Here is a 25,804-nt window from a genome sequence, read left to right as displayed (position 1 = left end):
GATGCTATCAGTTTGGAGTAAACAATGACTATTTACACATTCCCAGCCATTTTAAAGCCTGTGTCGTGGCACAGCTAGATAGCTGTAGTTAATCAAGATGGACGGGTAATGGTATCTTTATTTAAATTGTACACTACTGGGTCAGTTTGGAAAACAAACACTGAAAAATGGGACCCTGCTCAGAAGTTTATCTAGGAGCCATTCTAGTCTATTCAGGGGCAAAACATCGGTTGTCTATTTTTATTTTTGTACAAGTAATGACAGCATATTTGGTCATAGGCTCCATCTACTCTTGGCAACAATAGCTCTCTTTTTCTTTTTCATTCTGTCTACTCTGTGACATAGATTCCAAGTATCTCCTTGAGAGAATTCTTGAGTGGCTTCACGCAAACTCGCAATGTCTTTGATGGGCTCTGGCACACGCAGGGCTTCCTTTTGCAGCTGGATTGCTGATCAACATGTGAAAAAAATCCTTCCCAGGACGGTTTCTTTTTTCCCCCACAGTGAGAATAAAGCGGGGCTGCAGGGGAATTCACAACTGAGAAGTATTATAAAAGAGCATGAGCCGGGCGTGGTGGTTCATACCTGTAATCCCAGCACTTTGGGAGGCAGACGCAGCAGATCATTTGAGGTCAGGAGTTTGAGACCAACCTGGCCAATGTGGTGAAATCCCGTCTCTATTAAAAATAGCCAGGTGTGGTGGTGCAGGCCTCTAATCCCAGCTACTTTGGAGGCTGAGGCATGAGAATCGCTTGGAAATTCTCTTGGAGAGCCCAGGAGGCAGAGGTTGCAGTGAGCCGAGATGGTGCCACTACATTTACACTCCAGCCTGAGCAACAGAGTAAGACTCTGTCAAAAAAAAAAAAAAAAAAAGCATGGGTTTGAAGGTAAGACAGATCTGAGTTTGAATCATAACTCTGCCACTTTCTGTCCCTGTAACATTGGAAAAATTACTTAACCACTCAGAAATTCAACTCCCTTATCTGAAAAATTGGGATGTTATCTTCAATAATTAATTCAAAAATCAGTAACTATTTATTGATTGTTTACAATATACTTGGAAGGGTAGCCACAAGGACAAGGGACACAGTGCATATTTTTATGTAAAATATGCTTCGTGGATATGAGGTGCTTATATTGTATATCATTTCTCTTATTCCTGACTTCTATTTTTCATTTTTCCTTGTAATCTGAATTTTTATTTTTAAATAATTTCAACTTTTATTTTAGATTCAGGGAGTACATGGGCAGGTTTGTTACGTGGTATATTGCATGATGTGAGGTTTGGGGTATAATTGATCTTATCACTCAGGTAGTGAGCATAGTACTCAATAGTTTTTCAACACTTGGCCCCCTCCCTCCTTCCCTCCTCTAGTAGTTCCCATGAGCTTCTGTTTTCTACACTATCCTGCTGTTCTTCTCTGACCAGTTTCTCCATACATTATGATTAAATGAAAATGGCTCTTAACCAGTTAAAATCAGTTCATAGGTATTTATGTGGTATGTATATACTGCCCTGAGGCAGTATATACTATAAATCAGTATTTCTTTGTGCAATAGGCTAGGAAAGTGTACATATTTGGAATTTTTTATTTTAGAGAAGAGCAAGCCAAAGCTCTTCCCAGTTAAGCCATTTTCACCTAGGGATAATTTTGCTTTCTGCAGCAGACATTTGATAATAACTAGAGACATTTTTATTGTTACCACTTGTAGAAGTGAATGCTATTGGCCCCTTACAGGGTGGTACTTCTAGTGGGTAGAGTCTGGGATGCTGCTACATATCTTCCATTGTACAGGACTGCTCCCTGTCCCACAACAAAGCATTATATGGCCCAGAATGTCAAGAGTGTCACTATTGAGAAATCCTACAGTCCAACTAGGGAAAAGGGGAGAAGGGGATTCTCTAAGTGAAGAGTGGATTTTGTCAAAAATCTCACTTTTACCTTAAGAATCATGCTGAATTTGGACTTGGGTTGGAGGTATCTAGTGGTGCTAAACCATTTGGGTAATTTACATTAAGACTGTCTCTAAAAATCCACATGGTTTCAACTGATTAAATAAATGCAAGGAGAAGAGTTTCTCTCTTCTCATTCCTCGTAAATCAAGGTAAATGACTCAGAATTCATTGGCAGAAGTTACTGACAACAATCTTGTTCTCAAGCTGCTGCGTAACCTAGAATTTCAAAGCACACAAACATGGGTTGACAACCAAAACACAGGCCCTGAGCTGTCCTACATTTTACTCCTCACTCAAGCTTTCCCTATATGTTTGAGTCCTTGGCTGCTATTTGGGGAATGGCCCATACATTATTCCGGCACTGAGGGGTTGAGGTGTTTGCAAAATTTTCCTAGCAGATTGTAAGGACAGCAGGCCCTATCTCTCCACCACCCACCCTAATTCCTCCTCTCCTTTTACCTCTTGCCAGGTAGTCTGAGAAGTCCCCCTCTTATATTGCAGGTGGCAGCTGATAGATGAATTTAGGAATTCAAGTTGATCATGCAGATTTAGGCTTACCCTATTGGAGGTTGTTTCCAATAACAGGACTTTGCTGAATTATACCAAGTTGGTAGTCAGAAAGTCAACACCAAGGGAGAGGCTAAGGTGGAAACTAGAGGGAGTAATGTTGCAGTATCCGACTGGCTGTTCACAAAATCTGTTTCCTTTTTCTGTTGACTACATTCCCTAGTCTCCTAGCAGTGAGGTATGACCACATGGAAGGCCAGTGAAACATGTAAGTAAATGATATTTGCCACTTCAGTCTGGACCCATAAAAGGTTTCCACTCATCTGCCAAATGGATTCAGAGGCTTAGGGCAATCTTGAATATGTTGAGGACAGCAGATCCCCCTCCTCCCTTAAGTAATATGATAGCCATGGTATGAGAAGCAAGACCATATCCAGAGACCTGAATAGAAGGTTGGGGATGAGAGACGTCAGCTAACAGGCAGCAGGGGAGAAGCATGTGCAAAGTGGCAGTGATGACTATGGAAAGGGGGGTTTATCTGACTTTTACCAACCAGGCATTACTTACAGGGAAGCTCTCACTCTGGCTGCATCTAGCAGGTGCTATCCAGTTTCTGGACAATGATTTTGGACAGCCAAAGAGATATTTGATAAACCCATGGGATTAGAGAGTAATTACACATAAGTCACTGTGATGAAAAGCACAGCCCTTACTCTGATAGATCTGCCTGGAGAGGCAGTTGTCAGAGATGGACAATTTAACTCTAGAACACCATTAATGTCTTTTTTCTCTCCATACTTTCCATGTATTCTGACCAATTATTTTTCCTTCATTATGCTCCCTAGAGTAAAAAAAGAGTCTTTTCTTTTCTTTCTTTTTTTTTTTTAAACAAAGAACAGGTATACTAATAGCAAAAACAAACGACTCTATCCTGAACTTTCCATTACAAGCACCCTCAGGTTTTAATTAAGATCGAGTCTCTTTTTTTCCCACCTCAAACATGGTTTTCCTGAGCAGCACAGGTGGCCACAGAAATCACTTGGAAATGGCCTTGCAACTTGTTTAATGTCACTGCCTAATCACTTTGCTAAATGTCACTGATCCAAAGCATTAATTTTTATCTTAAGTTTCTACCCCGGTTCTCTTTCCTTCCATGTAGGATACCCTCAGCTTATCTGCATGGAAGAACAAAATCTTCTGCTTGATTTTTTTCCCTAGGATTGTGAGGAAGACTCCAGGCAGGGTAATGTTTATGTTTCAATAAGGAATGTTGTAATATATGACAAGTAAGCTTCCTTTTAATGCTGAGAATTAGGGTTTTACACTTCTTTATATCTCTTCCAGACTCCTGCAAATTTGGCAAGGCAGCTGTCACCTTGAACCCTTATTCCAGACCTCTCGAGAAGCCCAAGGGTAGAGACAGAACTCAGTTTTCTCAAAATGTTTCAAGGGAACAATTCTTAGTTCTTTCCCCGATCTTCCGCTCTTTACCTGGATTTTATTCCATACTCATTTTCTCCAGTTTGTTGACAAGCAAATAATGGTAATACATTTTAAATATACACTAAATAAACCATATAAAAGCACCAAATAACTCACCTTTATGGCCTAAGCATGAAAGAACAGTGCAGATGAAGGTGATGGAAGGAGACATATGTGAGAAAAGGACATGGGAACTGAATGTGCCTATGTTACCTCAGGAGTTAACCTGCACTGAGTTAAATACCCTTCCTCTTTCTTCACCTTGCTCTCCTTTTTCAAAGTATGGTTTAATGTAATGAAACACCTTCTCTTTCTCAAATGACTTTTGGTAAAATGAGTCTTTTGATTTAATAGTGTTGAATAAGAATTGCAAGCCTCAGAGAGAAGAGAAAATGAGGGCTGCTTCACACAGTGGACAACAACCAGTCTTTACTCAGCAAGCATCAACGCTGCCAGTCTCTGTGACTCAGCGACGGAAAGAAAGAGTTCCTGCTTCTCTGAGAGCTCCTCGTCCAATGGTAGGAATGGGCATATTAATACATTATTATAGCAAGTATAAATACCTTTATACTTCATTTAGGAAGGTGAGCAAGACACCAAAGGAACCAAAAAGGAAAGTGTAACCCATGGAAAAACTGAAGAAGGCTTTTTAGAAGAGGAAGCACTCTTTGACTTGATTTTTACACAACAAATAGTGCAGTTAACCCAGTGGGGTAGAATGCAAAAGAAGCCATTTGGGAGGACATGATGGGTTTAAATTGGTTGTAGGCTATCCAGACCTTATGTTCAGGATATATAATAGTAGATCTATAATAGACTATATAGAAATAGATTTGGGCACTTATGATATCTAGTAGTTAGGGCCATGGAAGTAAGTTTTTCCAGGAAGAGTATACACAAAGCTAAAGAATGAGGCCGATGAATGGTGGCAGAAATCTGGCATATGGGATGTCCCCAATAAACACTTGTTGCTTAAGTGAATGAATAAATGAATGAATGAACAAACCTGGGAAGTATGTTGAAAAGGAGTAACCCAAAGATAGCGAGAAAACCAGTAGAGAATGAAATAAAAGACAAATTTCAAGAAGGATAATTGTAAATAGCATTGAGACCAAATAAGATGAACATGTTGTTCAACTGGACTGAAATGTATGTATTACATTCACCTATCAGAGGACTATTAACAATCTACATTTTATATTATGGAAAACCTTAGGTGCATTTTTAGTCCTATAAAATCCTGGAGATTCTGACCAATGCAATAAGGTAAGAAATCAGAAGCATAAGCATTGGAAAGGCAGAGAAAAATTATGTTATTTGCAGATAATTTCAATAGAAACCTAGGAAATCAGCAAAATATTAAAGACTTTAGCAAAGTTCCTGGCAAGATTAACAGTAGCATTTTCTATACCAATTAACAATAACCAACTGAAAATGTAATATAAAATAGATGCCAATTAAAATTGAGGAAAATCTATAAAAATACCTAGTAATAAATTATCCACAAAACTCATGGGAATTTTAAAAATATTATGGTGAAAATGAAGAAGCCTTTTTTGAGGGAATATGGCAAACATTCTAAAGTTTATATGGAGAAATAAAGTCTTTGTATACTAAAGAAATATTTTGATAAAGCAAGAAGATCAAGAAGGGTAGACTTAGCCTACCAGATACTAAGAAATATTACAAAATCATAATAACTAAAAGCTACAAATACATAGACCAACAGAACATAGTAGAGGCCAGAAACAGGTACAATTTGTATAAGAATTTGCTATAAGGTAGAGGTGATGTTACAAATCAGTGGAAAAAGGCAATTACAGAAGGGGAAATTAAAATGGCTCCTAAGTATATGAAGAGGTGCTCCATCTAACTGGTAATCAGAAACTGGGTGTAGTGGCTTAGACTTATAATCCCAGCACTTTGGGAATCTGAGGTGGGACAATTGCTTGAGCCCAGGAGTTTAAGAGCAGCCTAGGCAGCATAGGGAGACCCTGTCTCTACAAATAAAAATAAAAGTAAATATAGCTAGTAATCAGAGAAATGTAAATTAAAACAACAGTGAGCTAAAAAGAGAAAGTATCACTACAAAAAAAAAAAAAATCAATGAACCTCAAAGGAATACAGCAGGAAATGAAGAGAGGAACAAAAGACCTACAAAACAGAGAACACAATGAACAAAATAGGTACAGTAAGTCCTTCCCTATCAATAATTACTTTAAACATAGATGGATGAAACTCCCTAATCCAAAGACAGAGCATAGTACCCAAACAAAAACAAAACAAGATGCAACTCTTTGCTGTATATAAGAATTCACTTTAAATTTAAGGACAATCTGAAAGTGAAAGGATGAAAAAAGATATTCTGTGCAAATGATCATCAAAAGAGAGCGAGGGTAGCTGTACTTATAGCAGAAAAAATTTAAGTGATTTATAGATTCAATGCTACCCCCATAAAAATCCCAGTGACATTTTTAAATCAAAAACTGTTATAAGAGGTTGAGGATATTATATAATAACAAAAGGATAAATTCATCAGAAAGTAATGTAGTTATATATATATGCATACACACACACAGATATATATATATACACACACACACACACCTAACATCAAAGAACCTAAAGATACCCTGACAAACATCGACAGGGAGAAATGGAAAGTGGCTGGGTGAGGTGGCTCACACCTGTAATCCCAGCACTTGGGGAGGCCTAGACAGGTGGATGACCTGAGGTCACAAGTTTGAGACTAGCCTGGCCAACATGGTGAAACCCCATCTCTACTAAAAATATGAAAACTAGCTGGGCATCCTGGCACGTGCCTGTAATCCCAGCTACACAGGAGGCTGAGGCAGGAGAATCACTTGAACCTGGGTGGCAGAGGTTACAGTGAGCTGAGGTCATGCCACTGTACTCCAGCCTGGGTGAAAGAGTGAGACCCCATCTAAAAAAAAAAAAAAAGAAAGAAAGAAAGAAAGAGAAAAGAAATGGAAAACAATACAATAATAGTAGGATACTTCAGCACTCCTTTCAACAATGAATACATTATCCAGACAGAAAGCCAATAAGGAAACATTAGACTTGTGCTATACTGTAGACCAAAGGGATGTAACAATCATATACAGAACATTCCATCTGACAGTAGCTGAACACATTCTTCTCAAGTGCACACAGAACAGTATAGATTATATGTTAGGTCACAAATTAAATTTTAACAAACTTAAAAGATTGAAATAATATCAAGTATCTTTTCTGACCACAATGGTATGAAACTTGAAATCAATAGAGGTTGACTATCCCTTATCTGAAATGCTTAGGAGTATAAGTGTTTTGGATTTTGGATTTTTTGGGGGTTTTGGAATATTTGCATTATATACTTACTGGTTGAACATCCCAAATCCAAAAATATGAAATCCAAAATTCTACAAAACTGAAAGCCTTTTGAGAATCAACCTGATGCACAAAGAAAATGTTTATTGAATTTTGAAGCATTTTGGATTTCAGATTTTTGAATTTGGGATGCTCACCCTGTAACAGGAAGAAAACTGAAAAATTCACAGATGTATCGAAATTAAACGCGTTTCTGAACAACCAATGGGTCAGAGAAGAAATGAAAAGGGAAATTTAAAAGTATCTGAGATTATATGGTTTGGCTCTGTGTCCCCACCCAAACATCATCTTGAATTGTACTCCTATAATTCCCACATGTTGTGGGAGGGACCCAGTGGGAGATAATTTGAATCATAGGGGCAGTTTCCCCCATACTGTTCTTGTGGTAGTGAATAAGTCTCATCAGATCTGATGGTTTTATCAAGGGTTTCTGCTTTTGCATCTTCCTCATTTTCTCTTGTCACTGCCATGTAAGAAGTGTCTATTACCTCCCGCCATGATTCTGAGGCCTCCTCAGTCATGTAGAACTGTAAGTCCAATTAAACCTCTTTTTCTTCCCAGTCTCAGGTGTGTCTTTGTCAGCAGTGTGAAAATGGGCTAATACATGAAATAGACAAAAATGGAAACACAACACAGCAGAACTTACAGGATGCAGCAAAAGCAGTTCTAGGAGGTACATTTATAATGACAAATGCCTACATTAAAAAATTAGGTTCTAGATAAACAGTCTAATGTTACACCTTATGAAACTAGAAAAAGAAGAACAAACTAAGCCAAAGTTAGCAGAAGGGAGGACATAACAAAGATCAGAACAGAAATAAATGAAATACAGACAAGAAAACAATAGAAAAGATCAATGAAAGAGCTGATTTTAGAACAGATAAAAATATTCAAGAAACTTTTAGCTAGACTAAATAAGAAAAAAGTAGAGAAGAATCTAATAAATAAAATCAGAAATTAAAGAGAAGACATGACAACTGATACCAAAGAAACACACAGGATCATAAGAGACTACTATGAGCAATTATATACCAACAAGCTGTGTAACCTAGAAGAAATGGATGTATTTCTAGACACATACAAAGACTGAATCATGAAGAAATAGAAAATTTGCACACCGTTAATAAGGGGATTGAAGCAGTAATAATAAAAATCTCTCATAAAAGAAAAACTCAGAACAAGATGACTTCATTGCAGAATTCTACCAAACATTTAAAGAATACCAATCCCTCTCAAGATCTTCCAAAAAATGGAAGAAGAGAGAACACTTCCAAACTTATTTTATGAGGCCAGCATTACCCTGATACCAAAACCACAGAAAGACACTATAAGAAAATTATAGGCCAACACCTCTATGCCTATAGACGCGAAAATACTCAACAAGACACTAGCAAACTGAATTCAACAGTACATTAAAAAGATCATGGATGATGATCAAGTGAGATTTATCCCTGGGAAGCAAGGATAGCTTAACATATGCAAATCAATTAATGTGATATACTACATTAAGAGAATAAGGTATAAAACTCACATGATCATCTCAATAATGGCATAAGAATTTGACAAAATTTAACATCCTTTCATGATAAAAAAATCTCAATAAGCTAGATACAGAAGAATTTACCTCAATATTGTAAGTGCATATAGCAAGCCCACTGCTAATATTCTATTCAACGTGATATTGGAAGTTCTGGCCAGAAGAATTAGGCAAGAAAAAGAAAGTGAAAAGGAGAAGTAAAACTGAAAAGGAGAAGTAAAACTATCTCTGTTTGCAGATGACATAATCTTATATGTAGAAAACACTTGAGGCTCCACTAGAAAACCTGTTTTTTAATACACAGGTTTTAAATATACAAATTCAATAAAGCTGCAAGACACGAAATGAACATAAAAAAATCAGTTATGTATTTATACACTAACAACAAACTATATAAAAAGTAAATTAAAGACAATCCCATTTACAATAGCATCAAAGAGAATGAAACACTTAGGAATGAACTTAAACCAGGAGTTGAAAGACTTGTATACCAAAAACTACAAACATTGCTGATAAAAAGTCCTAAATAAATAAAAAGGCATATCATGTGTTCATGGATTAGAATACTTAATATTATTGAAATGCCACACTACCCCAAATGATTTACAGATTCACTGCTGTCCCCATAAAATCCCAAACACATTTTAAAAATAAAAATAGAAAAAACTATCCTAAAATTCATGTAGTACCACCAGGATCTCAAATAGCCAAAATAATCTCAAGAAAAGGAAAGCTGAAGGCATCACACTTCCCAATCTCACAATATATTTAAAACCTATAGTAATTAAAATAGTGTGGTACCAGTGTAAAAACAGACACACAGACCAACTGAACATGATAGAGAGTCCAGAAATAAACCCATCTCAACCGATCTTCAAAAAGTTTGCCAAGAATACACAATGGGGAAAGAAAAGTCTCTTCAACAAATGATGCTGGGAAAACTGGAAATCCACATGCAAAAGAATAAAATTGGACTCATACCATACACCAAAACCAACTCAAAGTTGACTGAAAACTTAAACATAAGACCAGAAGGTATAAAACTCCCAGCAGAAAACGCAGGGAAAAAACTTCTTGAAACTGGTTTTAGCAATAACTTCTTGGATATGACCCCAAAAGCACAGGCAACAAAAGCAAAAATAGAGAAATGGGAATACTTCAAACTAAAAAGCTTCTGCACAGAAAAAAAAATCAACAGAATAAAAAGAAAATCTGCATATGGGAGAAAATGCTTACAAACCGTATCTATAATATCCAAAATACATAAAGAACTCCTTTAACTCAGTAACAATAAATAAATTAAAAACAACCTGATTCAAAATGGGTAAAGAAACTGAGTAGATATTTCTCTAAAGAAGACATACAAATGGCCAACAGGTATGAAAAACTGCTCAACATCACTAGTTATCAGGAAAAGGCAAATCAAAACCATAATGAGATACAACCTCACACCTGTTAGGACGGCTGCAATCAAAAACACAAAATATAACAAGTGTTGGCCAATGTGTGGATAAATTGGATCTCTTCACATTACTGGAGGAAATGTAAAATGGTAGAGTGGCTTTGAAAAACAGTGTGGAGTTTCATAAAAAAATTAAAAACAGAACTATCATATGACCCAACAATCTCACTTCTGAGTAAATATCCAAAAAATTGAAAACAGGATATGAAAGAGATATCTACACTCTCATGTTCATTGAAGCATTATTCACAATAGTCAAGATATATAAGCAACCTCAATGTCCATTGATGGATGAATAGTCAAAGTGTGGTATGTACATACAATAGATATTATTCAGCCCTTAAAAAAGGAAATTCTGTCATATGTAACAACATGAATTAACCTGGAAAATATTCTACTTAGTGAAATAAGCCAGTCAAAGAAGAACAAATATTGCATGTTTCCACTTGTATCTAAAATAGTCAAACTCATAGAAGCAGAGACTAGAATAGTGGTTGCCATAGGCCAGTGGAAGGGAAATGGGGGAGTTGTTCAGTGGATATAAAGTTCAGCTATGCAAAATGAATACATTCAAGGGATCTGCTGTTAAGCATTCTATTTATAGTTAACAATAGTTTGCACTTAAAAGATTTAAGGGGATAGATCTCATGTTAAGTGCTCTTACACAACACAAAATAACCAACCAACCAGTAAAAGACAAAAGGGCACAAGGAATCTTTTGGAAGTGATGGATATGTTTATTACCTTGATTATGGTGATGGTTTCATGGGTGTATGCATGTGTCCAAACTATTAAATTGTATACGTTAAATATGTACAATTTTGGTATGTAAATTATGCCACAATAGATCTGTTTAAAAAATAAAAACAACAGAGAACTCTACAGTGGATCAACTGTTAAAATTGAATATGCTTTTAAGTATATGGGCTAAAAATTATCTCCTTGTACTAGTGGAAGGGTAAATCAAGGCAGTCATTTTGTTGAGCACTCAGGTGGTAGTTAGTGTAATCAAATATATGTGTACCTTAGAAACCAATATTTTCATTCCTGGGAGTACAAACTGGACCAGTGCTTTTCAAAGTTTACTGCACATGTGAATCACTTGAGGATGCTGTTAAAATGCAAATCCCAATTGAGTAGGTCTGTGGTGTGACCTGGGATTCTGCATTTATAGCAAATTCCAGGTGATGTCTGTACTGCTGGTTGGTGAACAATACTTTGAAGAGCAAGGCCCTAGAATAATTCTCACTGCCATATATATGTTAGAATCACCTGGGACCTTAATAAAAATACTGATGTACAAGTCCCACCACAGAACAACTAAGTTGGGTTTGAGGTGGGGAGGGTGAGGGTGAGGTCTCCAAGCATTAGTATTTAAAAACAAAAGAACTTCCCAGGTGATTCTAATATATAGCCAAGGTTGAGAATCTTTGAAATAAATTTTCTCGTAGGAAGCACAATTTTATATATATACATATATACTCACATCTATATATACACACATCTATATATACATTATACATAGATGTATAGACATATATGTATATATAGATGTGTGTATATATAGATGTGAGTATATATATAAAATTGTACATATATAATAATATATACATAGATGTATATATAGATGTGTATATATAGATGTGTGTGTATATATATAGATGTATATCACAGGGGTATCTTGGCAAATAAAGGTAATCAAAATGTCCATCACTCATGTATGGATAAGTAAATTTGTGGTATGTGTACAGAATAGAATACTATTAAGAAGTCTAGAGAAATAAAACATTTATATATAGCAATATAGATATATGTTAAAAACACCTGAAACAAAGAAAGAAAATTATTTTTTATAGCATGGTAACATTTATGTAAACTATACATATGAAGAATATACTTGCATTTGATAACATATATGTACATAAAAATACCACACAGAATGTGGGTTGTACCTTAGGCAGATAAGAAGAGTAGAATTAGGATGACCACAAAGAAAGCATGCAACAAAAAATATTTTTAAGAGTATTTTCATAGAATGTCAATGAAAGTTTGCCTTGACTGAAGAGGGTGAAAAACTCAATTCTGTGCATCAGGTTAAAGAAATAGAAATCACCAGCTCTTTTGAATGAACTTTTAAAAAAATAATTTCCTCACGCCTGTAATCCCAGCACTTTGGGAGGCCAAGGCGGGTGGATTATGAGGTCTGAAGATCGAGACCATCCTGGCTAACATGGTGAAACCCTGTCTCCATTAAAAATAGAAAAAACAATGAGCTGGGCATGGTGGCGGGCGCCTGTAGTCCCAGCTACTGGGGAGGCTGAGGCAGGAGAATGGCTTGAACCTGGGAGGCGGAGCTTGCAGTAATCCGAGATGGCGCCACTGCACTCCAGCCTGGGCGACAGAGCGAGACTGCGTCTCAATAATAATAATGATAATTTCCATGGAGTTGTTGGCTTGGAAATCAAAGTGGTTGATGAGAGAATGTGGAGTGAGACTATTTTCCTTCATGGCTAGCATAAGAAAGCCGTAAAAGAAATTAAAGAGGGATAGCAAGAAGAGTCTAGAGGGTATATTTTTATGAGAGATTCTTGAACCCATTGCTAGGTGAAGAAAAGGGAATCTGCAGAGAAGATGAAGTTGAGGCCCTTGAACTGACAGTGACTGGTTCTTGAAGAAGCAGGAAGCTATGGAAATCCAGAATAATGGGTCCTAAATGCTGTTCTACAGATTAGAGATTGCTTAGTTTTATGAGATCACCTAGGATATACACTCAATACATATCTCACATCCCCTTTTTAAAAATGCTTGAAATATTTTACCACCAAGAAAAAGATGTCGAGAGCTTGTGAAACTCTAGATTCCTGACTCGTACACTTGAGAATTCAGATAATTCAGATTCAGCTATTTGGGCGTTGGAAATCCATGTTTTTAACAAGGTTTTCAACTGAGTTTTATGTTTCTTAGATTTGGGAAGCACTTGTTTAGGACATGGGTGAAGAGAAGAGTTTTGAGCAGAAGAAAGTGTGCTACTTCTTTTGGGACAGCTAAGAAGATTTCAGGATGGATGTGGATGCAGGTAAGTTTACTGGTTTAAGCAAGATTAGCTTCTGGACATATCATCTGATAAGACGAGTGGGGAAAATGTGTGCCTCATCTAGAAATCTGGCTTCAGAGCTTGAAAGAAATTCTTTGAGGGTAATTGTGACTGACATACCTCCAAAAGTGCCCTGGCCTCTTGTCCCAGGAGCAGGGAGTTCTTAAACCAAAAAAATGAGGTGTGTGTAAGTTGGAGACTAAATGATCCATAAATGCCATAAATGCTGGATCAGATAGGGTCTATGCAGAGTGGCCAAGTGGAGGCACTCAGGATGAACCAGTGGTCATAGAGCCAGCTATCACTGGAAAGCAGCAAGACCTTTTCTGGAGTTATGGCAAAGAATGGAGACGGACTCAAGACCTCTACTTCTCCACTAGATGGTCTGTGCAAGGAGAACTGTGGGAGTGTGGTAGAGAGAGGTTTGAGTAGTGGGAGACTGATAGGAAACATACCTACCAGTGATAAACCCACGATTCTGTCGCCCTTTTCTGTGCTATATCTCTACTTGAATCCCATTTTTTTTTCCTACACTCTTACCCACATACTCCCATCTATCTAACAAGCTTGAGCTCCTCCTTTAAGTACCATCTCAAGAATCATTTTCAGGAGTCATCTTCTGTGAGAACTTCCCCTGGCTTCTGGAGATTGGTGAGTTTTTCCTTTGTGTGTCCAATGGATCGTGTTTATACCTGCCATTGTTGTGTATACCAAATTGCACCACCCCCCCACTAGCTTAGAATGTTAAATTCTCAATAAGTAACCATGAATTAATAAAGTAATAAACTGAGTGATTAGGGGAACCAAATGATTCTGTGACTATCAGCTAAGCCTTTGATTGTCCATACTTAACCAAGGATGGCCTGGAAAAGAAGGGCTATAGAGGTAAGCACAGTAGCTGCATGGATAGTCTAGAGCAGTCTACACCCGTTCACCACCAATGTACCAGGAAGTCAAGGAACATAAAAGTCAACAAATACAATTCTATCCTAGGCAATTTAAAAGCGATGATTGAAATGTTCCTAAAGCCTAGTGTGATAAGCTTTGCCCTGAGTGGAATAACCAAAGAACACTGAGTTTCAAGATAATTATGGCTCCTGTTTTCTAGATACCAATAAAACACAAAATCCTGAGTGAGAAAGGGACTTTTTTTAAAGATAGAAAGCAAGAGATGTCTGATTAGCTGAGTATCATCTTTCAGTAATCTCCCATCGTATCATCTAGCCTTATTCTGCTTGAGTATTCAGCACATCTATGTATACTTCTGTTCAATTATAATTAGCTTACATGTGATATATGTTCATGTCCCATCACTATTATATATTGTATATATGTGTAATCTCCCCAGAGTATCTTGGTCATTGCATTTCACACAACAGATGTGAAATCATAGAATGGTAGGAAGCATATAACCAAAATTCTCATTTTGCCAAAGAGAAAACTGAGCCCTAGGAACGTTATACAAACTTGCCTGTATTACACATTCATTCAAACAATGGAAGAGTCATCAAATTCATTCAACAAATATTTCGGTGACTGTGCAAAAACATAAAAAATGTTGACTATGAAGATGAATACTACACACCCTAATATCAGGACTTTGACAATCTTCTTAGGAACAGACACATAAACAGCAGTACACTGCCAGTGGAGTGTATACTTTGGTTTAAATCTTTGGAGAAGAGTTTGACAATGTATAATTTTTTAAAAATGACCTTGGTTCTTCAAATCCACTCCCAAGAATTAATCCAGTGGAAATAAATGGATTTAAGCAAAGATTTAGCTATAAACTATTCTCCTTTTTTCTTTTTAAAGAAGAATATTGCTTGATTTCAGAATAATTTATGATATGTAAAATCCTTTGTAATCATTAAAATATGCATTGAGGAAGAATATTAACATGAAAAGATGATCCTAACAGATTGTTGAAAAGGTAAGAAGGTAGATACCATTTGCAGTTTGTATATCATGAACCCATAAATGAAAAGTATATCTTTATTTATGTCTGCAAAGAAGACTTTCAAAAGTATTAATGGTAGTCATCTCAAAATGGTAAATTACAGATACTGTTCTTTTTTTCCCCTTTTGGCTGTATTTCCTAAATGTTTTACAATGAATTCACATTTGCTTTAAAAGAAAATTCTTTCTTACAAAAATAAACTGTGTCTGGATATCAAAACAGCATTGAGTTCCTGAATATCTGGATCTACCCATGTAGGAGCAGAAGACTAGAAGGGTTGAGTCCATACAGACTGACTCATTCATCAGTGACCCACTGAACATGAGCAGTTCTTATTTTCTACTGAATTGTCCAAATTGAGCAGGATATGTAAATACTTTTTTGAAAAATTTTATGGAGGAGAACCTAGAACAAATTTTTTTCTATAAATCTTGGTAAAGAAGAAACTAGAAACAAGTAAACACATCAAAGTCAAAACTGCTTTCAAAAAATGACCCGAGCATGTGAGAGCACAGCCCTGCTCATTCTCTTGTGCCAAAGTTATTGACAATCCTTCTGGTGAGTCCCATGTCCCTGCCAGCCTCTGAGTATCATCACTAAATATCTCATGTTCAGAACAGATTGTATGTTTTGATGGGTTTTATTCTTTGAAAATAGGTAATTTAGGCATACATGCTAAGTCTTTATTAGGCAGAACAGCAAGTTACCCAGAATATCCTATTCTCTAATCATCCAAGTAACCAGGTATTTACTGGTTATTTAGATCCTGCTAATTTCTGTTTTTACCAAAATGCTTTCAGTCTATTCGGAAGGCTTCAGCATGACATAAAAGGATGAACTGAGATAAATTCAATGGGAATGCTGCACCCAAGGTCGGAGTGAAAATAATATTTACCTCACAAAGACCTCCAGGCACTTAGATAGATTAAATTAGAACAGTAATGAGTACATGCTCTTCTCTATTTATTTAGTTGGCAGGAGGTACTTTATTTTATATACATCACAGAGCCATCTTTGAAAATGATTCTATTTTTAAAGTGTCACACCCTGTTGGATAGAGGATCTGGCCTCTTAAAGGTCATGGTGTAGTCTAAGGAGGCAGAGAACAAACATTTATTGAACATTTCCTGGGATCTCGTTTAACCCTCCCCCACGAATCCTCATTGATCCCAGTTCTCAAACCTTCCAGGAAGGTATTATGATTCCCATTTTACAGATGAATAAATTGAGATTGTGTTTCAGAGAGTTTAAAAAGTTCCGTACACCCATGGTTGCATAATTGGGAGTGACAGAAACAGATTTCAGACTCAGGTCTGTCAGATTCCAATGCCTGTGCCTCTTCTAAAGTACTTTTGAAGGTTGGACAGAATGAATGCCATGGTGTCATGTTAAATCAAAAAGGAGGCAGAAAGACCAAGTGACAGGGAATGTAGACTTGCCATTTAGACATTGAGCCCCTTCTATGAAACTGTCACACAATTTCCTACATGAATATCAGCAGAGCATAAGAGATGTAGTCAAGGGAGGTGAATATGATCAGACTCATATGCACATTTACAGGCAGCTAAGTAGCACTGACTGTCAGCAAAGTTAAGGAGCAGTGGGTCATTATCTCTGGGTTGGTGGGCCTGCCACTTTCAGATGGGACAGAGTATGCAGGCTGGTGATGGGAGGCCCGTGCCCAGGAGATTTATCCTAGGCCAAACATGCTCCATTCTTTCACTGTGCTGCCTGCCCATTCCTGAACTCCTCCTTGTCTTTGTTCGAGAAGCTTTTGCTTTTGGGTCTCCATGAGCTCTGGCAATAGTAATTTATAATCTGTGATTCCACCATTAGAGATGTTTGATTTGGGGAAAGGATGTTGGTGGGATGAGCTTGACTTTCACTTTTTTATTTAGAGAATCAAGAGTGAGCTTGTGGTAACTGATTCTTTCCTGACCTCTAACACACAGTACTTTCTCTCATAAGTGGTTCAATTTGATGACCATTTGGGTCTGGCCTACTACAAGCCTTTTTTCAGGCACCCAGGACCATCCTGGACTCTACAGGACTTTGCAGCAAGAGAACTACAAGGCCACAGCCTTCCAGGCTGTAAGATCTCACCAAAACTTAGCTCTCCAATGTACCATTCCCTTAGGCTCTGCAGGGTCACCGATTACATTTAATGCCATCAAATAATAACTTTGACCTTGGGAGTTAATAGACTTTAATATTGAATCTCTCCCAATTCAACTACTTCCTCATTTGACAATAGTTGTTTGAAAGTTTGGTCTTATGTTGAATCAAAATCAGCTTCTTAGCTATTTCCCACTGGTACCAATTATGCCCTCTGGGGTTATGTAGCCTACTGAAAGGTAATGCTAACAATTTTTAAAAGAGTTGATGTCCTTTAATAAGATGGTTAAGAGAGGCTTCTTGTAGGACAAGGTGTCATATGAGAACAAGCTTTAGGCAGGCCTTCCAGAAGTCACCTTTGAATTTCCATTGATCCCGTTTCCTCTGTTAGGCTGTGTTTGGGATTTGTGTTCTTCACTTGAAATAAGCCAGGAGTAGGCAGGCCTGTGGTTCTTAGATGAAAATCCTCTGAGGACATCTTCTGTTGTCAAATATTGAGAGAGAATGGGCTGTGTAAGAAGAAAATGAAGGCTTTTGTGTGGTCCCACTTGACATCTCAAATAGAGCCAAAGCCTCGTATTGAATAAAAAGGTAGAAATAAAATCATTTGTAAGTTTCTTTTTTTTTTTTTTTGATTTGGAGTATTGCTCTCTCTCCCAGGCTGGAGTGTAGTGTGCACGATCTTAGCTCAATGCAACTCTACCTCCTGAGTGCAAGAGATTCTCCTGCCTAAGCCTCCTGAGTAGCTGGGATTATAGACGCCCACCACCAGGCTCGGGTAATTTGTGTATTTTTAGTAGAGTCAGGGTTTTGCCATGTTGACCAAGCTTGTCTCAAACTGCTGGCCTTACATGATCTGCCCACCAACCTACCTCGGTCTCCCAAAGTGTTGGGATTACAGACGTGAGCCATGTGCCCAGTCTGTAAGATTTTTTTGACAACTGACTTGCAAATAAATAGATAGATATTAATTATAAAAGACCTGGTAAAGCATCTAGTATATTTTATTGGAATGGAAACTATTAATAGGAATTTTGTGCCTTGCATAAAATTGACTGTAGCTCACTTATTGGGTGCTGAATCACTGAAAACACAGCTGCCGTAACCTTGCAAAGAACAAGTTAATCCTTTGGGTTCTAGTGATTGCACAGGCAGTTCACACCAGCTCTTCCCTTTCTAACCTTTGAGCCTTCTGGCTGTTGGTGTTCAAGTGATCCAGCCACCTGAAGACATAGCCACTGCTTATGCCAGAGGCCTGGTCAATGGAGGCTGTATCCACAAGTTCAATGAACTGTTACTCAATATCTGTCAGAATGGCACCCTGGATTAATGGAAAGAGAAAGCTTTTCAGACAGGCAGACTAAGGTTTGAATCCTGGCTTCATCATGTAGTAGTTGTGTGCCCTTAGATAAATTACTTAATCTTTGATTTTCTTCATCTATGAAATGGAGATAATTTTTGGTCCCACAGGGTGTTACAAGGATTAAGTGGAATCATGTTTGCAAATGCTACATATGATAGTAGTTGCTAGGTGCATATCTGTTCCCTTTCTGTTTTCTACTGATATCTCCCTTGACTTTTATTCTTTCTCTAGTCTGGGGTTTAGGATAAGGACATGTTAGTAAGGGCTTTCAGATATACTTCCACACCCCAGATCTTTGGGGGTGCTGCCTCTGCCTACTGCTCCTGCTTCCTCCTTTGATCACCTTGATCCTCGTCAGCTCTTTCACAGAAAGATGAACCAGAGGGCATAGAAAAAGCAAAACTGAAACCTATCTGCTTAATTCTTTGTATACACAACTTTTGGAAGGGAACTAAAAGCTACTAATGGAATTGGACATGTGTGGGGCTTTTATTTATGATGCAGCTACTCTAGACAGTACAGAGAGGAATCAAACATAATGCCTGCCATCCAGGGCCTTGCTCTGCAAGGAAGGAGTTGTACATGTAGATGAATAATTTCAGGAATGTGATAACTGTTGTAATAGAGGTATGAACAGGTCATTGGGTCATTAGGGTCCACAGACTGCTAATTCTTGTTCTTTATTCTTTCTCTCTGTTTCCTTTATGTCTTCCGTGACTGAAGCTAGAGAGGCCTTCTGGTCCATCACTGTTGAAGTGGAAACTTACTATGGGTCTGGAAAGGACATTAGGCTTCTTAAATTCTCCTTAGGTTTTGCTTCTAATGAATTAATTCTTAGATAGTACTGGAGAACTTAATGGCCCACTTGCTATTGTTGACGAAGAGTGATAGATACGGAGATAATTTTGAACTGTGTTAATGTTATGGGAAACAAATGAACTTCTGTTGACATAATACCTGATTTAGGTAATGGATTACAGTGTATTATATTTCAATGCCCTTGCTGGAAAGCTCAAATCTAAGAGCAAGATGTGTTTTTCTGAGATCCAATACCATCATAATCCCAAGAGTTTTCTTTATTCTCCCATTAAAAAAGGAGAAAAGGCAGCTTCTTTGGATTCTCTGATTAAATTCCTAAGAATAAATGTAATGCACTTGAAAGATCTTCATAAATCAGCACCATCGTGCCAAAGTGAATCCTATGACACAAAAATAATATAACTTAGACTATCTGTTAGTTAGGATATCTGTCCTTTTTAATGTTTGGTTTAATTTTGCTGTTAATAATTATCATAAATTTATTTTGACATGAAATATACCTGTGTTTCCAATAAGATAGGTCAACTGGTATTATAATAGAGTCAGAACTACCCTGTGTTTCCTTTTCTCATGCAACCAACAGACCTGAATGTGCAGTGGCCTCTCTCTTCTTCCACATGGCATTCCTCTGACCATTCAGCTTTGGAGTCAGGCAATAGCTGATTTTATGTCAATCAGCCCTGATGCTATACTTCCATAAATTGAAATAATCCACAACTACTGTGTAGAAACTCTATGTACTCTAGGTATTCTTCACCACCTACTTCTCCTCTTTATGCTATAAAATCACAAGGAATAGAGGTTTGAAGAAATGAAGAGGGACCAAGATTGGAATTCTACTATACATTGGAGAATTTAAGAATTTCCATTTGCAGAGTGCCTTCTGTATGCTAGAAAATTTCCACGTTTTAAGATCTTCACATTATACTCTAAAAGAGAAATTGGTTATCTCCACATTACAGAGGTAGAAACTGAGGCTGACAGAGATTAATTAAGTGATTCATCTCAAGTTTTCAGAATTAGTAGTGGCTCAGTTAGAGTCCATACCTAAGTTTGACTGGCTTCGAATCCACTACATGGATGTTGGTCTGAATTAGCAAACTAGGAGCTCTTGGGGCCCCATCTCATTCAAGGCTATGATGTTTTGTTTTGCTTCGTCAGCCCTGAACTATGCTTTCCCCAGTTTTACTCTCTTAAACTTGTTGTATACATCATACAAATGATTTTCTCTTGCTAGTCCCTAGCAGTATTTAGAGTCTGTGGTAGCTGTCCCTGGTATAATGGAATAATCATGAGTTTTTGAGCCAGACAGTAGAACATTTTAGTCTGGACCCAGCCATGAACAGTGTGTACTTTGGGTAAGTCTATGAGCCTGTTTCTTCCACACAAATGGGAATAACCAATCTTAGGTCATAGAGTTGTTGTAAAGATTAAAAGGAAATGCGTGGAAAGTACTTGATATTCTGTAAATAATGGTGACATCTGTGGTCTCCTCCCCCTCTCATCGTCATCTTTTTTGAAATAACTTTTTTGAGAAACTTCCATATGTTCTTTAAGCTGTAAATCTTTGTCCCTAATGAAGTGTCGATTGAAGCTATAGTATCAATTACTACTATAAAAGGATATTAACTAGAATTCATGCTGCCTTCATTTCCACTGAGGGGTGGAACTGAAAGATGTCAAATACCAGTGAAAATGTGAGAACAATCCTCATATTTCTGTATGATAATTTATAACAGAAATTTTCAATAAACACCTTCATGATTCTTGGTCTCACAACCATATCAAAGAGCTAAAAGAAGAGTCACATAGGGAGAGGTGGGGGGAATTGCTGAAAAGATTTCCTAAGAGTGGGCTGTTGCTGCATTAACAGTTTCCATTTTTCTTTTGCCTCATGCCTAATGGGGGCAGATTCTTACATGGTCCTTTGAAGATATGCACATATATAGTTTGTTTGGAAGTTGTATAGAATACTAGTAGGGGAGTGAGAAAGTGATACAGGGAAGAAAAGACAGCCAATAAAAGGTATACTACACTAAGCCAGCTTCCACGAGAGTTTATGTTCACAGGGAAATTTCGAGAAATGGTGCCAAATACCTGGCATGTATGTGTGTGTGTGTGTGTGTGTGTGTATGTGGTGTGTTGCTGCAGTTGGTGGAGAGGGGTGCTCTGTTTACCTGGGTCTGATTCTCATGCAGAAAACCTAGATGACAAAAGGCAGATAGGTTGCGTTGGTGGCAGAACAGGAAAGGTTTGCTGTAATTGCACTGATCTGCATTCTTTGAGCCCATTCAGGGCAAAGGTATGTGAATGTTTTCCATAGAGCAAACGTGAGCCACATGGAGGAACTGGTAACAGATGTTGTCAGTGCTTCCCCTATATCTGTTAAACCCTTCTATTTCAGTGTGCTGCTATTGACTTCTAATTACTAGCAACTGTTTCCCAAGGACTTTTTCTGGAACTAGAGGAGGCCACTCTACCTGTGGGTAAAGTAGGCCAGATTGTCAGGGAATTAGGTCCTCCTTGGAGCAGTCTTAAAACTAGATGGAAATGAGGTAAGACTGAAGTGCACTTATACACCGACATGTAACACAGCTCCCTTGTTTCTAATCTGGAATAATCCTAAGGCATGTATTTGGCACTATTTCCAAAAGTGTCCCTGTGAGCATAAACTCTCATGGTAGCTGGCTTAGCAGTATGCCTTTTATTGGTTGTCTTTTCTTCCCTGTATCACTTTCTCACTCCCCTACTGGGATTCTATACAACTTCCAGACAAACTATTTTTATTCAAGTCCCTGTCTCAGGGTCTGATTCTGGGGGAACCCAAACTAAGACAATTGGCACTAGAAAAAGACCAAGGAACAATACCCTGGATTCTAGAACTTGCCAGCCAGATCACAAAAGGGCTCCATTACTGGTGTGGATAAGATAAGTGCTGATAATTCCTGGCATACTGAGTATCTCAATTACAAGTGCTCTCATCTGGGTGTATTTCTGTAGTATAGTGGTTATCACACTACTCTCATCTGTACTGAATTACAATAGGATATAGTCTTGTGTAATATTGCTAGCATTTCTTCAGTATGATGGCAATGGTAATTATGAAGACTGTGAAATTGTTTTTGTCATAGTGGTATTGAAGGAAAAATAATGACAGCCTTGATTCAGCTGACATAAAATAAGAGCTCAGTGTGAAACTCAAAAGACAATGCAGCATTTAAAGATAATATATTTCCTGTAACTACAGAGCATATCCAGCTGAAAATCAGATCTAGGACCTAAGTGTGTGTGTGAGAGAGAATTGAAGAGACTTAATTCTCAACCTTGAAGGTAAAGATAAGAGACTTTATGCCTTGATAGGAAAGGAGTATGCCTGAGACCTGAGATGGGGATATTTGAGATAGATATGCTTGGGAACCTTGAACTTCCAGATTCTCCCAAACCTCTAGGCATGTGGAAGTCATTCACTCTCCATTGTTATAGGATGTCATATTCTTGTTGCCTAGAAAATATAAATAAGACTCACCTAAGGCAAACACCTCATAAGATATATATTTGTCTTCTTTAAGGTTTACCTGTACTTCCCCTACAGATTCTAGGACAATAACATTGGCCAAAACTCAGCTTGAACCCCTGGGAAAATACTTTACCTGTTCCAGGAAAATAAAAAGGATTGTTAAAAAACGAGCTGCAAGAACTGGCTAATCTTTCCTGGAAGAATCAGAACATACCTCAAAGTGAACATTTGAGAATGCTAGCCCAGCAGTGAGAAATAAAAGGCTAGAAAGAGAGAATTTGGGAAATGGGGACATTCCCTCATGGCTTCAGCTAAATGTACTAGGAAGGACTTTTGGAATTGATTCTAACATGCTGCTGGGATAGTTCCTCAATACTTAGAAAATGATGGCCTGCAGTAAATGAGATGGAGTTGGTGCATAAATTCCCAGCTCCTTTTCCTCAGGTAGAAAAGTTATTGGGTAGGTATTGAATGTTCTTTCTCAAAAGTTTTCTCTTAGGATTAAGCAGCAAGGAGCTGAAATAAATTAGAAATTCCTAATAGATGAAGAAATAGTCAGTAGTGACTACTGAGAAAACAGGTGAATGTAAACAGGTCAAGGAAAGAGTTCCTCATCCTATGCCAGTCTAAACATCTCTCAGGCCCCAGGAGTGTAGAGAACCAATCTAAGTAAAATGTTCTTATCCTGTTACCGTTTTCCTCTTATTTGCTTTGACTACCGAGATGAAAGAAACTATCTAATAATCTAGGGATGAGCAGAGGAGGAAAAGAAAAAGAAAAACCAGAGAAATAGAGAAGAAGCCAAATATTGCTCCTTTTCATGCTCCAGGCTTTCTGTCTAGAATGACCCCAAGCTTTGAGAAAAGAGAATAAATTTTGAATTTTTATGAGTGTCTTAGACTCAATGCTCTACTGAATTGACATTGTGTTTATGATTTAAAAGGTTGTAGGATTGTCTTTCAACTGAAAGTGATTCAAAAAGTCACCAAACCTGTCAATTTTTTTTAATCTAGCAGCCGAAAAAGAAGTATGTACAGTATCTGAAGGGACAGTGAAACAAAAAAAAGTGTCACTTGATTACATCAGATGTGCCTGTTCAACCTGCCAGTAATCCTACTTTATTGTTGCTTTTGTCTTCCTCAGAAACACTCTGGCTTTACTCTGTATGTCCTGTTATGGTAATAAAAAGCATAGTTGATAGCAACATGTTGAGCTGGAAGAAATCTAAGCTGTCCTGTGTGTTTCTTCCTAGTCAGTCATACTTTGTGGTTAATGACTCCCAGGTTGTTTTAAAGCCATATTCACATTTCTTCATTTGTTTTCTTGTTCAAGCATAAAGTGATATATAGACAATAAAAAAGACTCTAAGATATAAAAGGTTGAAGCTGGGAGTGGTGGCTCACACCTGTAATCCCAGCACTTTGGGAGGCCAAGGCAGGTGCATCACCTGAGGTCAGGAGTTTGAGACCAGCCTGGCCAACATTGGGAAACACCGTCTCTACTAAAAACACAAAAATTAGCCAGTGTGGTGGTGGGTGCCTGTAATCCCAGCTATGCAGGAGGCTGAGGCAGTAGAATTGCTTGAAGCTTAGAGGCAGAGGTTGCAGTGAGCCAAGATGGTACCACTGCACTCCAGCCTAGGTGACAGAGTGAAACTCTGCCAAAAAAAAAAAAAAGTTTAAAACCATGGGGCCATTTGGTTTTGTCTTTTGGGTCTTAAAATGAATACAGTAATATTTGCTTGATAAGGAAGTGAGAAACAGGAAGAACTGAGATGGCCACCCACAATGTGGAATAAGTCACTATCACTGTGTTCCATCAGAGTCTTCTAGGGCATTGTGTATTGTACACCAGCCTAAAAAATATGTGACTCAAACCAAGCGTTTCTTTCTTGCTGTGGACTTTTGTATCATAGAAAATAAAATTCAAAAAATTATACTCAAATCTAGTAAGATCATTTCCTTTTTCTTTGCATGAAATTTCATTTACCATGGAAAAAAATTGTATTGGCACTATTTGTTCTCCTCCAAACCCTCTTGATTGATCCCTGGACCTAATGCTTTTTGCTTTTGTTGCAGATTGATTTCTTAGAGAATGCCTGATGTTTTCTTTCCACATCAGAGTTTCTCAAACAACTCAGAGAAAATAATCAATTAAATTGTCTTAAGATACAGGTAGGGTTCAAGAAGACACCCATCTCTTTCTTTGAACCATTGTGTTCTAACTGTACAGTGACAAGTTGTATGTTTAGTCCAGTGGTTCTCAACCAGGGATGACTTTGCTATCCCCTCACCCTCATGACTCTTGGCAGTATTAGACACATTTTTGGTTCTCACAACTGGGGACGGGTGCTATTGGCATCTAGTGGGTAGAGGTCAGGAATGGTGCTTAGCACCCAGGTTAGTTTCCTATTGCTACATAACAAATTACCATGAACTTAGTAGATTAAAAAGCACACATTTATACCTAATAGTTCTGTAGGTCAGAGGTCTGATGGGTGGAGGAAGTGGTGGGGGCCTGACCAGGTTCTCTGCTTAGAGTCTCACAGGGATGAAATCAAGATGACAGCCAGGCTAGGCCCTTATCTGGAGGCTCTGGGGA

General features: G+C 37.8%; 1 long non-coding RNA gene across 1 annotated transcript; it reads left to right on the top strand.

The window, feature by feature from the left end:
• The first annotated feature begins 914 nt into the window (after positions 1 to 914).
• On the top strand, positions 915 to 24,684 carry LOC103877878. Its single transcript, XR_002517194.2, has 3 exons — positions 915 to 4,464; positions 13,300 to 13,411; positions 24,217 to 24,684. It is a non-coding gene; the product is annotated as an uncharacterized LOC103877878 (long non-coding RNA).
• Positions 24,685 to 25,804: the final 1,120 nt, after the last annotated feature.

The sequence above is a fragment of the Papio anubis genome, chromosome 12 (assembly GCF_008728515.1).
Source record: "Papio anubis isolate 15944 chromosome 12, Panubis1.0, whole genome shotgun sequence".
Lineage (NCBI taxonomy): Eukaryota > Metazoa > Chordata > Mammalia > Primates > Cercopithecidae > Papio > Papio anubis.
This window is presented reverse-complemented; position numbering and strand designations above follow the sequence as displayed.